Source organism: Nannospalax galili, unplaced genomic scaffold (genome assembly GCF_000622305.1).
Source record: "Nannospalax galili isolate Female #2095 unplaced genomic scaffold, S.galili_v1.0 scaffold191, whole genome shotgun sequence".
Taxonomy (NCBI): Eukaryota; Metazoa; Chordata; class Mammalia; order Rodentia; family Spalacidae; genus Nannospalax; species Nannospalax galili.
Window position 1 is genome coordinate 5,242,385 of NW_008331484.1, and position 16,804 is coordinate 5,259,188.

Genomic DNA, 16,804 nt, shown 5'->3' on the forward strand with positions numbered 1-16,804 from the left:
TTAAAATTATTTATCCAATAACCATATAATTAGAAGAAGCACCTCATTACAACAGCACTGACACACTTAACAACAATTTCCAGAGCTAAGATGCATCTCTTTCAAAACTGGCTGCAAACCTTTAGGTCTACAGTTGAATCGGTACAGTTATACAATACTGCACTCCATATAAACCCTATAAGACATAAAATCAAATGAGGTTTCATACTTTAAAAAAGATCTCCACTTCATTATTAAAATACAGTTTCATACAGAAAAATTCATTTTTAATAAAATTGACACTAAGATGCACATGTGTTTCTAATATCTATATATCTGATTATTACTAGTCAGAGTTGGCCACTTTCTGAGCTCCTTATCTGTCTACGTCTGTATATGGGTATGTGCATGTGACTACAGTTGCCCACAGAGGCTAGAAGAGGGTATCAGATCCCCTTGATCTGGAGGTACAGATGGATGTGAGCCACCATGTGGATACCCAGAGCCAAATCCTGATCCCCTACAAGAGCAGTGAATGCTCTTAACCACTGAACAATCTCCCCAGTCCTACAGGATTTTGAAATAATGTGTAGGCTGGAGTGAGAAAGCCTTAGGTTTTTCCTTAGGTTCATTTCTGGGGGCTCATATTTCCTTTCAATAGTTACAGGAAAGAAGAGCCTTACCTTATTGCCACTTGCCAACAAGGAGGCACACTATCTTTTGTGAGTTTTCCTTAAGAAATGGATTTGGATCCCAACTCAGCTGCTTACTAGCTACAGGACCTAGAGCAAATTATTCTACTGATGATTTCCATAAAATGAAGATCTAATAGCACCCTCTCATAGGAGCATCAGAAAATGATCAAATGATGGCAACAGCTGCTGTGTAAGTATTTGCTGTTAGTTCTTCCTCCTCCACCTCTTCTTCTTCCTCCTCTTTCTCTACCTTATTTGTAGCTAAATTCATGAGAATTATGGAACATTTGAAATCTAGGCCTAGTTAAAACAGTGAGAAATGAGAAAAGATGCAATTTTTGACCAATGCCTTTTCTTTTATTTCTGGTGGCTCAATAAACTTCAACATGTAGAACTATATAGTAACTATAGAACTGGGGTTTTTAAAGGTTATATTGTCAATATTTGGTCTAATAATAAGTTGAGAATAAGAACATTCCTTTGTTAAATGGAATTAAAAGGAAGTAAGAAGTTAAACAGATGAGCAAAATTGAGATGGGCAAAACCTTTATATTCTGTAAGGAATAAATGATAGTCAACAGAAAGTCACAGTCTGAAATAGAGAGATCTAGGTTAAAGTTCCAATCCCTAAGCCTTCTGTTGTGCAAATAAGTGCGTTTTCAACTTTTTCTTCTCTAATATGTAGCAAACATACTTATTTTGGAAGACTGAAAACATTAAGTAGAATAAGATTTGAACTCATAAAACATCAGAAGAAAACGAGAAAATCTCTGTGACATTGGCCTTGATAATGATTCTTTCAGTATCAGATCAGAAGTTCAGATTATAGAAGTAAAAATAAATTGATGAGACTATATTGAACTTAAAACCTTCTTTATAGCAGAGGAAACAATCAATAAAATGAGAAAGCACACATGTTTGTCTCCAGGGTGACTGCAGATTCTGTCATGGCGACAGTCTATATAAACCATCATAGATGGCCATTATAAAAAAAAGACAAGCTATGACAATTGGGTATGAATGTAGAGGAATAAAGAACCGAGGTACACTATTGATGGGAATGTAGATTGGTTCAGCCATCATAAAAACATGTTCTTGGAGAAATTAAAAACAGGATTGCCATAGAATGCTGCATTCCTATTACACAGGTACTCAGGTAGCCACGATATGGAAACAACTTGTGTCTTTTGATGAAAAGATAAACAGATAAAGAAAATGTATTGTATATGCACAATGGAATATTATTCAGCATTAAAGAAACTTTACCATTTGCCATGAAATGAGTGAACATTATTGCTGAGGGAGAGAAGCCAGACACAGAAAGAAAGGAATATACATTATCTGCCATATAAATGGAATCTAAAAGGAAAAGGTCGACTATAGGGAGAGAGAATAAAACACGTCCTGTACCACGGACAGGTTGAGAGGGGGAAAATAAGGATATATAGGCCAAGTAAACAAAGTTGTAGACATGCAGGATGAAAATGTCTAGATATTTAATTTTAGGTGTGAGAACTAAGCCTAGTTAAATTATATTATAGTAAGAGTTTTTGTTTTAAAAAGCATATGCATTAATCTGCATCACTTCCATAACCATTTACTGTTGCTCTGCAGCCCATAGCATCACACTGCAGACCTCAAATGCATCTGATAAAATTTGTTGGAAAGAAGGATATGGATACGCATAGAAAATGGGAAAACAAATAGACAACTCAGTTGTAGCACATTAATGATGTGTTGCAATGGTCATTTTCATTTCTCTCCTTTATTTCCCTTCTTTCCATTCAGTGATAAATGATGCTCTGATTTGACAGTAAGTCTGAATTCAGCTTGTGTTACATCTTCACAGTGTTTTCTATGCTGGGTTGTGATTTACATAGGACATTCCCCCAGGGAGCTCTCTTTCCTTGCTAGTTTGGTCTGTTCAAACTTAGTTCAGGCCATCTTAACTATTAGGGGAACATGACTTGTATCTCAGATGAATTTCTAATGAATAACATATAATTCTACCCAGAATGGCATTGGCTGGAGGAATCTCTTCAGTCTTACCATACAGGCAAGTCATTATATGTATATTCTCAACAATAGCTACTTTGTAGTCTTTTTTGGAAGTAGATGAAGCATAAGTCATGAATTAAAATACTTTGATTGGGGCATGGTGGTGCATGCCTTTAATCCCAGCACTCAGGAGGTGGAGGCAGATGGATCTCTGTGAGTTCAAGGCCAGCCTGCTCTATATAGTGATTTCTAGGACAGCTGGGGCTACAGGGAGACCCTGTCTCAAAAAGTCCAAAAAAAATGAAAAAAACCCCAAAACTTTGACAGTGAAGCTGCTTCTGCATATAGCTTAGGGTATTCACTAATACACCCATAGCAGTGACTGGGGCAAATCAGATTACAGTTAGTAAACCTTGGTGCTTCCTTCCATTCTCTTCATCTGGTTTTTAGTTGGTTTCATATATTCTATAACAGAGGTCAGCAAATTATATTCCATAGGTCTGCTGTATGCATTAAAGTTAAATTCTAATGAAATATATGCTCACCCATTCATTGATGTCAATAGTACGTGGCTCTTTTGCACTTCAATTCCAGATTTGAGTAACTATGACAGAAACTACAATATGATACACGAAGATAACATTTACTATCTGACTTTCTGAAAGAAAACTTTACCAATTTCTAACCTAAAGAATTTGGTTTGTGTCTCTGTGTGTTTGTCAGGGTTCTCTGAAGGAACAGACTGGTAGAATTAATATATCTTTAAGAGAAGATTTATTAGATAGGCTGACATGATATAGTGTGGGTAGTCCTCCAATGACTGTCCTCACACTGGGAATTCTAAGAACCAGTAGCTTCTTAGTCCATGAGATAGGATGTCTAAGCAGTCCCAGTGTGGTTCTGAGCCACTGGTCTTCAGTCCATGTTGGAGGAAGCTGGGTTCTAATGTCAGAGAAGGATGGCAGTGGCAGTGAGATGCCAATGGGCAGATAAACTTGCCAGGACAATGTGAAGTTAAGCAGGAAAAAAGCAAAAGTTTTTTTCTTTTTTCAGACTTCTTTTTATCTGGGCTGTCAGCAACGATGCCACCCACATTCAGTATGGGCCTTTCCACTTCAATTAAACTGATCCAGAAAATTGCTCACAGATGTGCCCAACGGCTTGTCTCTTAGTTGACTCCAGATCCAGTCAAATTGACAACCAAGATCAACAATCACATTAATATATCTATGACTGGGTCCTATTTAGATGCAGCCTGGGGTATAGGTGTGAAGTTTCTAGAAGAGAACTGAGTAGGCCTGTAATAAAAATCTACTGAATTGAATATATACAAACCAGCACTAAAATTTAAGCTAGTAAATCTTAACATTACATGACATAACTTTTTGCTCTTCTCTGCTTATTTAACTATTGTTTAACCTGAACATAGAATGATTTATATTGCTGAAGAAAGGGCTAAAGTGGACATTGTCATGAATTCACTGGAATGAGAGAGAGATGAAAACATCACTGCTGGAGAGGACTGAGTTCTACCAAGTAAACCAGTGAATTCTGGTGGCGTTAGGCCACTCCAGAGCATTTCTCATGGATGGAAGTCCATTTCCAATTTTTCCTCTTAGTGGAACAATGAGCCATCCCTGTCCTTTGATTCAAATGTCCCATTGAGCTCGGGATTAGTGTGACTCTTCCTGGTCCCTTTCACAGAATATTGTCAAAGAAGTGGAAAAATTATTCAAGTTGAAAAATGTTAGCAACTGGCATAACTCAATTAAAGCACTGCTTTAGAGACAGCATACTTCTACAGCTTTATGAGTGACTTGACTTGTACAGAAGGAGCTCCAGCCTTTGTCCACAATGAAGCTCTACCTCGTAAGCACTGCATGTATGGCTCTGTCTGGCTGAACTCCAGACCCTCCCTGAGCCTGGGAATATGGAAACCAGTACCTGGCCAGAGCGAGCACAGACCACCCACTCATTTCACATAGTCCATTAAACAGCTGGTTATCATATGACGTTTGTATGACTCCTTCTGTTGACCTTGCTCTGAATGGCCATGTGACAGATTACTAATTATCTCTAAAGCTCTGCTATGTAAATGCTATTTAATTTCCACCTCCACTTTTGGAAGCCACTCTGCTGAGACAGAGTCACAGTAACAACCTTCAGGAGCTAGCTGATGCGTGTAGTACAGTGGGATGATCTTCTATCATCACTGTAAACATGACCACCAGGAAATGTTTATTTAAGTAAACAATAACAGCAAGAGAAATAAAGATAAAGAAGAAGAAAATGAAAATAAAATCGACCCTGCCTTTATTGTGGGGGTTGTACTGTGCTCTTATGCTTCAGTTTCATTTACCAATTGACACTATACTTGTTTCTTTGCCATATGGAAATAACAGCCACCATCTGGGGGTTTCATCATCTTACTCTGAGGCAAGGGTGTCTCTGAAGATTATGCTTTGCCTACTTGGCAAGCAAATCCTGCTTTAGCTTCAGTGATTAGGGAATGTGGGGAGTGGTTCTTCCCTCTGACTAGACCCCAAAGACTAGCTCAGAGAGACATTGGAATTACCATGAAAACCTTTCTCACTACAGTCCATAATTTACTTTCTGTTGCTATAATACACTCACTAGGATGTGGTGAGTAAGACTTTGTAAATCTCTAAATTTTATATGAAAAACCCATGCATTTCAGCTTACAAAACGCTAAAACCGTGATCATACTTGAACCTCTGGAACATAACTGGAACAGAACAGGTCAGACAGCAGTAGGTAATTGTGGTAGAGTAGGAGAAAAGTTAAGATATAGTTAGCTTTTATTTTGATTTAAACATATGATTTCAGCAGATGATTTTTCCCCCATAGTTAGTTATTTGTAGCCACAAGAAATAATGAACTATATGCACTTCTTAAATATGGCTGACTTTGAAGGACCCTGATTTTAAAGAACCAGGGTTTACTCGATTCTTCTAAGAATCAATGCTAAAATTAAGACAAATTATTGTTTATTGTTTTGCTGTGTTTTTAAATAAGACATTTGTGCATTTACTGTTTGTCTTTGAAATAGCTGGTTCATATTTACTTAAACCAGGGAGCAAACAAAATACATACTCAGTTTTACAAATGTGAAGGAAGATGTTACTTGATTAATTTCTTTAAACATTGATTTCACATCTTTCATATATCAAGTACTACACTAGATTTTAGAAATATAATGATGAGAAACAATAGATTCAGTTCCTACCGCACGAAGTTATAGAACTTCCAAATATAGGATGCACTGAGTTAAATTACAACAGATATAAACCCACATAAATAAAACAACTTTAAAAATAATTATAACACATATTCCACTTCTACCTTATCACTACAACTTTTCTATTAAAGTTATCACATTTTCTTTTAACTTCTTTTTTTTTGCAAATGTATTTCCTTTTATAATTTTTTTCAAACCCTTCCTGTGATGAGTTGTCATTCTTTCTCTCAATGTGATTTTCCAGTTTGCTCTTTGACTGTTCCTCTCACACTCAATGCTTTCATCAAACCCAGGACTTCTATTTCTGTAGATGCCTCATCTTTTCCTCTACTCTGTGCTCATCGGGGCTTTTTTTCCAGAAAGACTCTTTATCTAACATCTCCACTAGGAGAATCCCATTCGTGTTCCAAGATCTAGCTTTGATGCCATGTTGCTTTTCTGAACAACTAAGCACATTTTAATTCTATTTTGAGTGTGAGCAACAGCACTGGGAAAAATAGAATATTTTTATTTCTCTTCCTTTCTACTAGAAAATCTGCCAGAAAAGCAGGGACAATGTCTTACACCTGTTATTCATGTTCTATAAGGAAAAGGCACAAATATTTCTCAAAAACTTCCTTGAGTTAGGTGTTGTGTAAGATTCTTCAGAGAAATAGACATATTCCTTAATCTCGTGGGCTTTGAACAAATGGATATTATACACATGCTATTTGCAAGAAATAAAGTTAATTCCCAAACAGCTTTCACATTTGGTTTGCTTCCTGATCTTTTATGTAAATCGGAAGCTTCATGAATCACAGGGGAAAATTTTGCTTCAGGAGTTTGCATTTCATGATGGTGCCTGTTTAGGTGGTATCTGACTTCTTATGTACCCTGCATCAGGAAACATTTAGGTCACCAAGAGGTCAAAGTTAGGCAACACTTAAAGCTAGCAATTAATTGCATTTGTAAACTTTCCCACCTTAGAGTCAATCTTTTTTCTATTTTCTAGGCTTTCTTGCGTCTTTCTTCATCAGAGAGTAAAATGGCAAAACAGAAAAAGTAGTTTCTTTCGATGTTAGACATTAGTTTGTTATTATATACACTTGACTCAGTATTAACAGGAGAAGCCTGTAGTATGTCACATAAATAAATCCATATGTAAAATAAGAAAATAACACATTCTTTAGTCAGGGTTATGTAGTAACACGTGTGAAGTCTAAAACTGGGTTCTGTGGACCAGATTTAACCTGCTCTTTGTTTTGTAAATAAAGATTTATTGAGACAAAGAGCTATCTATTTAATATGTGTTACTTATCTTTCCTTCTGATTACATCAGCAGAGCTGAAGGGCTACAATTCAGACAGCAAGGCCCACAAAGCCTACAGGATTTTCAGTCTGATCTATTATAAACAAAGTTTGCTGATTTTGCTGAACCTCAGGTAAAATATGGTTTAGTAGTTGAAATATGCCCAGTATTTGTTAATTATCATTAATTATCATAATTATTATCTTTTTTGAGCAGATGTAATCTGGGTTGTGAGTGAAATGGAAAGGTACAGAAGACTATCAGAAGAGCACTGGATTTGGAACCTCAAACTGGAATTGAACTTGAGTCAAAGACTAAAGCATGATAGAAACCTCAAAAAAGTAAATTTGTTTTTCCTAATTGAAAACTTGCACTGGTTCAATGAGTTTTTTCCTTCCTCCTAGAAAGCACAGTGAGTCACCGTTGAAGTTATTAGTTCATCCTTGATAACAGTTGTCACTGGCAGAGACTATGAAAATATTCATCAGAGCATAGCACTGCCTTACGGAGCAGCTCTGCTTGCGTTGGTATTGATTTCAATTAAAACATGTTATCTGAATCACTGGGCTTCCTGTTGGCTTCACTCATTGTCCACTGATGCAAATGGAAAGTCTTTACCCAACCTGCAATATCTGGTTACTTGCAAGGCCCAGGCAGTGGAGGTATAAACAAATCCCCAGCGCCAATCAGTGGAGAAGGAAATGATCTTCGTTTGCCCTGCATGATGTCATCCATCTTGGGCCTGACAATTTTCCAACAATTATTGACTTTGAGGGCAGGAAAATCTTATGAATGCATCTTAATCCTTATTAAGACAGGTAGTCAAGCATAGTCCAAAACATTTGACTTGGTTTAATTCCTTGTGTACATATCCTCCCCCGCCCCCCATTATGTGAACCTCTGCAGAAAGAGTTTCTGAGTTTGCACAAAGCACTAGATGATGTTGCTCTGGTCTGTGTATTATTCCGGGTATGTTTACTGTTTGAATGGCTATTGCTCTGTTTTACCTAGTAGCCCAATCCAGGGATCAAACTCCTTAGGTTTTTTTTTTTTTAATTTTTAAATTTTTATTTTACTTTTATTTCATGTGTATGAGTGTATTGTCTGCATGTATGTGAGTGCACCCGTGTCTTGCAATGCTACGGAGGTCAGAGGAGGACTTCGGATTCCCCTGGAACTGGAGTTAAGGGCGGTTCATAGCCACCATGTGGGTGCTGGGAATTGAACCCAGGTCCTCTGCAAAAGCAGTCGGTGCTCTTAACCGCTGAGCCATCTCTCTAGCCCCCAAACTCCTTAGTTTTTAACAGAATGGTTCTACACTTTGTATCAGAACTGGTGCTTTTAGCATCAAATCTGACCCTGGTTACTCCAAAGGTACATGGCACAGGAGGCTAAATATGCAAAACATATTGTATTTCAGGTTTCTGTAAACTTACAGATTTGAACTCTTAGCTTTAAGGCTTGCATACTGAATCAAGAAGGTCACCTATCTAGGAAGTCTAGGCCACTGTGATGTAGACTGGCTGTCTGCTTTTCAAACTGTTTTCTGTGGGACACATGGACAGACTATATTTCCCAGCCTTCTTTGCAGGTAAATTCACCTTGTGCCTGAACTGTGATTGATGCATGTGAGGTGGAAGGGATACAAAGCTTTTCCCATCCACAAGACTTTCTCAAGCAAGACTCTATGCTTTTTTTCCCTATCCCACAGATATATGGACACGGAGAAGGATGAGATAAAGAAATAAAAATTTATCGTGTTAAGTCACTGAGACTATTTTGTTGTTGTGCTGAGGCTCAAACCCAAAGTCTAATGTATGCAAAGTAAGGCAAGCCCTCCATCACCGATCCATAGCTCAGTCCTTAGGCATTGGGATTGTTTGTTGCAATAGTTACTGCAGCTCATTTGATGTTTTTTATTCTTCTGTGTGTCACTGATACTTTATTTTTTAAAAATATTTTATTTATTATTTTTATTTTATGTGTATGAGTATATTGCCTGCATGTAAGTGCACTGGTGTCGTGCAATGCCTGCAGAGGTCAGAAGAGGGTATAAGATCCCCTGGAAATGGAGTTGCAGATGGTTGTTAGCCACCATGTGAGTGCTGGGGACAGAACCCCAGTCTTCTGCAAGAGCAATCAGTGCTTTTAACCAGTGAGCCAATTCTCCAGTCTTATTTCTTATTTATATGCATGTGTGTATGCCTGTAGGAGTTTATGTGCACCGCATATGTGTTGGTGCCCGTAGAGGCCAGAAGAAGGCATTGAATCTCCTGGAGCTAGAGTTATAGGCAGTTTCTGTGAGCTGTTCAATCTGGATGCAGATCTTCTGCAAGAACTATAAGTTTCCTTAACTGCTGAACGATCTCTCAGCCATCATTGCTAGTTTTTAACTCATTGTCTTCATAAATGAATTAGCTTTAATGATGCCATTCTTAGAAGTATTAAAGCACAGATATTAAACTATAAAAGTATTTGGAATTGTGAGGAGGTGTGGGCATATCCATTGAAGATGAAGATTCTCAAGTAGTTTTCACCCACATACCAATATCAGGGTAAAAATGAGATCTAAGCTTACTGTCTTAATTACATTTTTCCAGCATTACATTTTCTGCTTCTTAGAAAGCACTATCTTGCCTGGGTAGATCCACTACTATATATTTATTAAGCCAGTGTCTTAGTTTGTTCTTCATTGCTGTGACAAAATACTCTGACCACTACCAACTTGGGGGAGGAAAGGGTTTATTTAGCTTACAACTCTCAGGTCGCAGTTCATCAGGGAGCCCAAGGTAGGAACTCAGGGCAAGAACCTGGGTTGAGGGAGCCTCAGTTGGGGAATTGCCTCTATTGGACTGGCCTGTGGCCATGTCTGAGGGGCATCTTCTTGATGAGTGATGTGGGAGGACCCAGCCCACTGTGGGTGGTACCACCCCTGGGCAGGTGGGACTGTATTGCGTAAAAAAGCAGGCTGAGCAGGGACCAGGGTAACAAGCCAGTAAGCAGCGTTCCTCCATGGCCTATGCTCCAGCTCCTGCCTCCAGATTCCTGCCTTGAGTTCCTACTTTGGGCTCCCGGATGAACTGTGACCTGGGATATGAAAGATAAATAAACCATTTCCTCCCCAAGTTGGTGGTCAGAGTATTTTGTCACAGCAATGAAGAACAAACTAGGACAGCCAGTTTCCATATGACATAACGAACTTAACCATTTGGTAGAAAACGAAAAATAGTATTTGGGTTTTTCTGGGCTCAACACTTATATGAGAGGGGGAGCATTAATACAAGCTATAGTAAGTAATTTTGTGGACTAGAAATCTAGGTATTGTTGATTATATTGTCAGCTCACTTTCTTCTTTCTTCCTCACCCTTTGTCTCAGTCCTGTTTCTTTGTATTCATGAATGAAATATGAATGAAAGGTGACATTTCCAAGTAAAAGCTTTAATAGCCCAACATGGTTTTCTGTGCCACAGGTGTGCTCCAGAGAGAGACTGCATCTTTAATCTTCACTATGCTGGTAAGTGTTTGTCAACTTGACACAGACTGGAGTCATTGGGAAGAAAGAACCTTAATTGAGGAATTTTCTCCACCAGAATGGCCTGTGGTCATGTCTGTGAGGCATTTTCTTAATTGATAATTGATGTAGGAGCGCTCAGTCCACGGTGGGTGGTGGTGCTATTCCTAGGTAGGTGGGCCTGGCTGTATGTAGCTGAGCAAGCCACTGGAAGCAAGCCAATCAGTAGCATTCTTACCTCGTCTCTGCTTCAGTTCCTGCCTTGAGTTCCTGTCTTGGCTTCTTGCCTTGGTCTCCCTCAATGATGGTCTGTAACCTGTAAGCCAAATAAACCCATTACTCCCTAAGTTGACTTTGGCTATGGTGTCTATCACAGCAACAGAAAGCAAATTAGAACAGAAAATGGTACAAGAGAGTGGGTGCTGCTGTGATGGACCTAACCATGTAATTTTTATGCCTTGAACTGTTTAGTGGGAGGAAAGTGGAGGATTTTGGAGCTTTGGGCTGGAAAAGCCTTTGAGTGTTCAGAGCTTAATGAGCTGTTATGGAAGCCTGGAAGATAGGAATGCTGAGCAATGTAGATGATGGAGGCCTGGTTTGTGAAGTTTCAGATGGAAGCAAAGACTCTACCAGGGCCATTTGTGTAATATATTTGAATTAAGAACCTGTGGTTTCTAGTCAGTTGGGATTGAAGAATCATCTATGATTAACAAGAGACCAGCAGTACTGAAGTGAAACCTTTGCTTTACTAGGACAATCGATGCTGGTTAGCTGGAGCTGAAAAATCAGCTATGATTAATAAGAGACCAGTATCATTGAGGAGAAATCTTTTGGGAAGTATTTCCTTAGGCTCAGAAAGTTATGGTCCATAGGGGGCTAAGTCTGAATCTTAAGCTGGCAGCTGAACTAGGTAATGTGTAAGAATCTCCCATGTGTACTGATTTGGGTGACATGAAAGTTGCAGTATTGAAGGGGCCATGGAGAGCATCTGAGTCTTGGCACTGTGAAAGGCCAGGAGAATCCACTGGTGAAGGTGTGGCCACAGGTGAAGTGGAGATCCCAGCATACTGGAGATGCTAGGACTGTGGGAGGACCACCCAGGACAAGGAGTGGTGCTGACTTGAGCCTCCTAGACAAGTTGTGTGTGCTGTGGATGGCAGAGCCAGAGAAGTGGGATTGTTCAAACCCTTTGGAGCTCAGAAGATGCCGAGTTGAGACCCAGGTATTGAACATTGAGCCTTTAATACTGTTGGATTTTAATTTTGATTTGATCTGATTGTAACTGTGCCCTGGTTTTTCTCACTTGGAATAAGAAGTATGTAATTTACTTTTTATTTTATAGGGGGCCCACAATTGAGAGACTTTTAAAGACATATTGAACTTCTAAATTGTTGGAATTTTTAAAAAACAGTGAGACTTTTAAAAGTTAGACTGTGTTTTATATTGTGATATTAACATTAGCTGTTGGGACAAAAAATGAAAAATGGTTTGGCTTGTAGCGATGTGTGTCAAGTTGACAAAAGTCTGTTGTGTTGGTTGGTTTTTGTCAACTTGACACAAACTAGAGTCATATGGGAAGAGGGAGCCTCAATTGAGGAATTTCTTCCATTGGATTTGCCTGTGGTCATGTCTGTGGGGCATTTTATTAATTACTGATTTATGTAAGAGGGCCCAGTCCAGTGTGGTTGGGCCATACCTAGGTAGTTGGGCCTGGGCTGTATAGAGCAAGACAGAGGAAGCAAGCCAGTAAACAGTGTTCCTATATGGTCTCTGTTTCAATTCCTCCCTCCAGGCTCCTGCCTTGGCTTCTCTCAGTGATGTATTTGACTTGGGATTTGTAAGATGAAATAAATCCTTTCCTCCCCAAGTTGGTTTTGGTGAGTGTTTTATCATAGCAATAGGAAACAAACTAATATAGTCACAGGGTAAGGAGTTTATAGCATACAGCTGCTGACTCATAATGAGCTTCTTATGTGAACAATGCATAAATATTAATTGTTAAAACTATGACAATTTTGGTGACATTTGTTTCTCCCATGCAGCCCAAGTTGACTGATACGCTGGGACTGAGGAAGATTGGATAATTTGCCTGAGATCACAGGATCAATAAGTTGTAGAGTGAGGATTTGAATCCAGGAAGTCTAATTCCAGAACCTGTACTTACTACCACTCTTATGTAGGAGGAGGAATTTCCTGGCCTTTGTGTGTAGGACAGACAGGACCAGGGAGCAATTACAAAGGACAGTTAGGAACAATCTAAATATGAGGTTATGAAACTTTGGGAGAGAATGCTTATTTAAGGATCATGATTTGTGTAGAGTAGGTGCTTCCCATATAACAGTTGAGAAGGTGAATGGATGAGGTTTCCTGATCCAGGTGCCAGCAAGTGCTTCTGCCACCACCACATTCTGGGTGATAATTTTCTTTACTGTAATTCTTTGTTTTCCCCACACGTCATTGCTGGTGAGGTCCCTGAGTCACAGACAGATTCCCTGAAGATGGCTCCCTGACAGGAAGAGCTCAGCTTGTACCACCTGGCTATCGTGCGAGATCTCCAGCCAGTACTGTCGTGGTGCTTTCTGGTCTTGTCTGACTTGCTCTTTGTGGATCTGGCCCTCTCAGATGAAACTGAATTTTTTCTCATGCTGACAATGTGTTGCAGAAGATCTGGTCGCTGTCTTTTTCCTTGTCTTATTTCTCACCCTGCCTCCTGCACTTGGCAATGAGGATGACACAGGGGTTATTAAAAGATAAGGGAAATCAGATTGATTCAGGTATCCCACAATGTAAATGCATCAAAACATCATAAGGTACAGTATAAATAGATAAACTTTTAATTTTGGGGGGACTGGAGAGATGACTCAGCAGTTAAGAGCACTGGCTGCTCTTGCAGAAGACCAGGGTTCAATTCCCAGCACCCACATGGCAGCTAACAACCATCTGTAACTTCAATTCTGGGGGATCCGATGCCCTATTCTGGCCTCCTCGGGCATTGCATGTCACAGGTGCACTTAAACACATGCAAGCAGCATACTCATACAACATGTAATAAAATTAAAAAAAATTAAAACCCTTTTTATTTTTCTACTTCAAGGGGTAGGTGGGAGAAAGAAAGGAGGGAGGAAGTGGGGAGGGAGGAAGGGAGGGAGGGAGGGAGGGAGAGCAAGCAAGAGTGAGACAGAGAGAAATAGAGGTATCTTTGGTTTTACAAATGCAATTACTTTCTGACTTACTGTCATTTGAAACCAGGGAACACAAATCCACATTTCAAGTCTCTGCTGTAGGCTACCTAAATCTTCATGCAAGGAAAAGAATCAGTAAAACTAAAACCCATGATTACTCTCATTAGTTCTAAACAAGCCCTTAATATCATCAGTGGTTAGGAAAAAATATGGGAAATGGAGAAGAAATAAAGGACAGAAAATTTATAATATAGAGGAATTGGTGAGGAAGAAACAAGAGTGATAGAAGACACATCAACCTTGTTTGCATTAAAAGCACACCTTCTTATCTTCAAGATGTCCATTTAAGGGGTTGGAAGGTAGAGGAGTCAGAGGTGGTGGATGACCACAGGAAACAGAGCATTCCAGACAGCTGGGAAGTTTTTCATATGAGCTTAGTGCATTGTGCATGATGACAGCATGCACAAGACCCACACAAGCTTTAGTCAACAAAAACCCAGACTAGAAGTGGGGAAGAAGCTCCAGCCTCAGCTGAGGAACTCTTGGCAACCAGCAACTACTGGGAGATAGAGAGTCAGTTTTCTGTAAGGGTGTGACACTAGATAGGTTAGCGAGGCTCCACTGGATGGACATTTGGGGACACAAACTTGGACTTATATATGACAGAGAACATGAAATCCAGCAGGGGGGCTATAAAGAGGGGTGCAGATGGAGAAGGGTCTAAATATGATCAAAACATACTATCAGGTAATTAATTTGGACTCCCCTTATTTGGAAGTTACGTTGACACAAATTAAGATAGATTGGGAAGAATCACAACTTCATTTCTTTGTACTGGATGTATTATTTCAGATGTGCCTCACATGTCTGAACTAGTGGGGCTGCATCTTAGGCTTTTTATCGTGGTAATTTCCACGGCAACACATGATTAGTGTGAGTGTCATTATAATACTGAGTTTTCTACTGGACACATTGGGCAAGCTGAGCCCCAAAGACTTAGGCATAAACTTGTTGCCTCTGGAAGCTGTGCAGGCACAAACTATCTCAGGGCTGTGCTTCTTCTCTTCTATATTTAACAGACAAGCACGTTAAGCTGTTCAGTGCCCAGCAGCTTGTGGGCAGCTAGTGGGGAGAATGTGAAAGGCCTAGGGTGAATCATAAAAGCTGGTCTAAGGCTTCAGAGTTCTTATTTTTCCCTTTGCTCCAAACCAAGCAGCACTTTTTTGGAGAAAAATCACAAAGCTAAGACAACTGATTCAGAACTCAGAAACCCCTAACTGGCACTCACCACTGCTCAGGAATCCTATTTTTTCATCTCTAGGAGATGACTGTACCATATCATCTCCTTTTCCTCAAACCTCCCACACATCCTCCTCCCACTGATAACCTCGACTCATACTTCATTGAGAAAATAGAAATCATTGGAAATGAACTCACTCATCTTCCCACCACAAAACCTGCCAACTCAATGCTTCTGCATCAAATTCTCCATCCATGAGGGAAGTTTCTCCTCCTTCTGAGGAAGCCTTCCCCTCTTGGCTCCTGGATCTCATTACCTCTTGGCTTATTAAGGACTCTGCTCCTCATTCTCACTCTCAGCAGCAACATCTCACTGTTAGCAAATGTCCTTTTAAGAACATTTTTCATGAAACAATAAGCACTGTTTAAGTTTTTAACCCCATTCCTTCTTTATAGCCCAATTCCATACTAGCCAAACACTCTATTTCCTCATCTCCCTTCTATTCTTCAACTCGGGTCAATATGCTTCTATATCTCTGCTGCCCAGACCTCTCTTTGTGGAGGCCAAGAACAACCCCAGGTTGTCACATCTAGTGGACTCCTTCACTGGTACAGTTTCTAGACTTCTGGGCGGTGTTTGCCGAAGCAGACACTGCCAGCTTAAAGCAGGCCTGTCTTTTGTCTTCCACCTTTTCTTCTGCTTCTAAGCATCTTTATTCAGTTTTCCTCTTAAGTGCATTTCTCACAGCTTGGCTTTTTCCTCATCTTTAATCTATTTTCTTTTTAGTTATACCATGCATCCTAATGTTTTATGACCGACACTTTAATTTCTGGTGTTTTCATTGAAATTCAAACTCATAGCTCTTGTATCTTCACTTGTATAAAATGTGAGCATCATAACTCAAATGTACAGAATGGAACATTGAGTGATTTGTCCTCATTGACTTGAGAGGTTCTCCATTAAGTTGATCAAACCCAAGATTCATTATTTAAAAGAAAATTGAGATAAAATTTACACAGCATAAACTAACCATTTTAAAGTCAGGGATTCAGTTTATCTGGTTCTAAAACATTTTTGTAACTTTAATAAGACCCTGATAACTACCAGAATGTTCTCTGTGTCCATTGATTTCCTTATTTAGGATATGATGATTCATATAAATAGAATCATATAGAGTGTGATGCATTGTGTGTCTCTTTTACTAGTACACTGTGGCATTTCATTCAGATTGTAGCATGGATTAATATTGCATTCCTTTTGGTATCTGGAAAGTGTTCCACTCTATCAACAGTTTTTCCTTTGTAGCCATGAGGAAATGGTTTCAGGACACCCTTGAAGATATAAAATCTGCACTATGTAAGCTTCTTATATAAAATGATACATTACTTGCATATAACCTGGGTACAGCCTCCTGCATGCTTATATCACCACCAGATTATTTATAATACCTCCTGCAAGGCAGATCTTATGAACAGTTGTCATACTGCATTGATTAAAGAACAGTGACAAGAAAAACACTTGCACATGCTCAGTAGAGATGCAACATTTTCTGAGTATTTTAAATCTGTAGTTGGTTTGGTCTGAGGATGTGGAATCCATGAGCATGCAGACAACTGTACACAACACACTTTATTTGTCCATTCATACAGAGA

The 16,804-nt window shown here is 39.3% G+C and overlaps 1 long non-coding RNA gene across 3 annotated transcripts in view; it reads left to right on the plus strand.

Annotated features, from left to right (window-relative positions):
- Positions 1-11,947, plus strand: part of LOC115068599 — an 85,007-nt gene extending 73,060 nt beyond the window's left edge. For 2 of the 3 annotated variants that reach the window (XR_003847939.1, XR_003847937.1), the window contains 4 exons: positions 641-864; positions 7,436-7,560; positions 10,690-10,733; positions 11,689-11,947. This is a non-coding gene — a long non-coding RNA (uncharacterized LOC115068599). Of the gene's footprint in view, positions 1-640; positions 865-7,435; positions 7,561-8,639; positions 8,805-10,689; positions 10,734-11,688 lie in introns of those variants that run through there. The other variant, XR_003847938.1, reaches the window with a different exon arrangement.
- Positions 11,948-16,804: the final 4,857 nt, after the last annotated feature.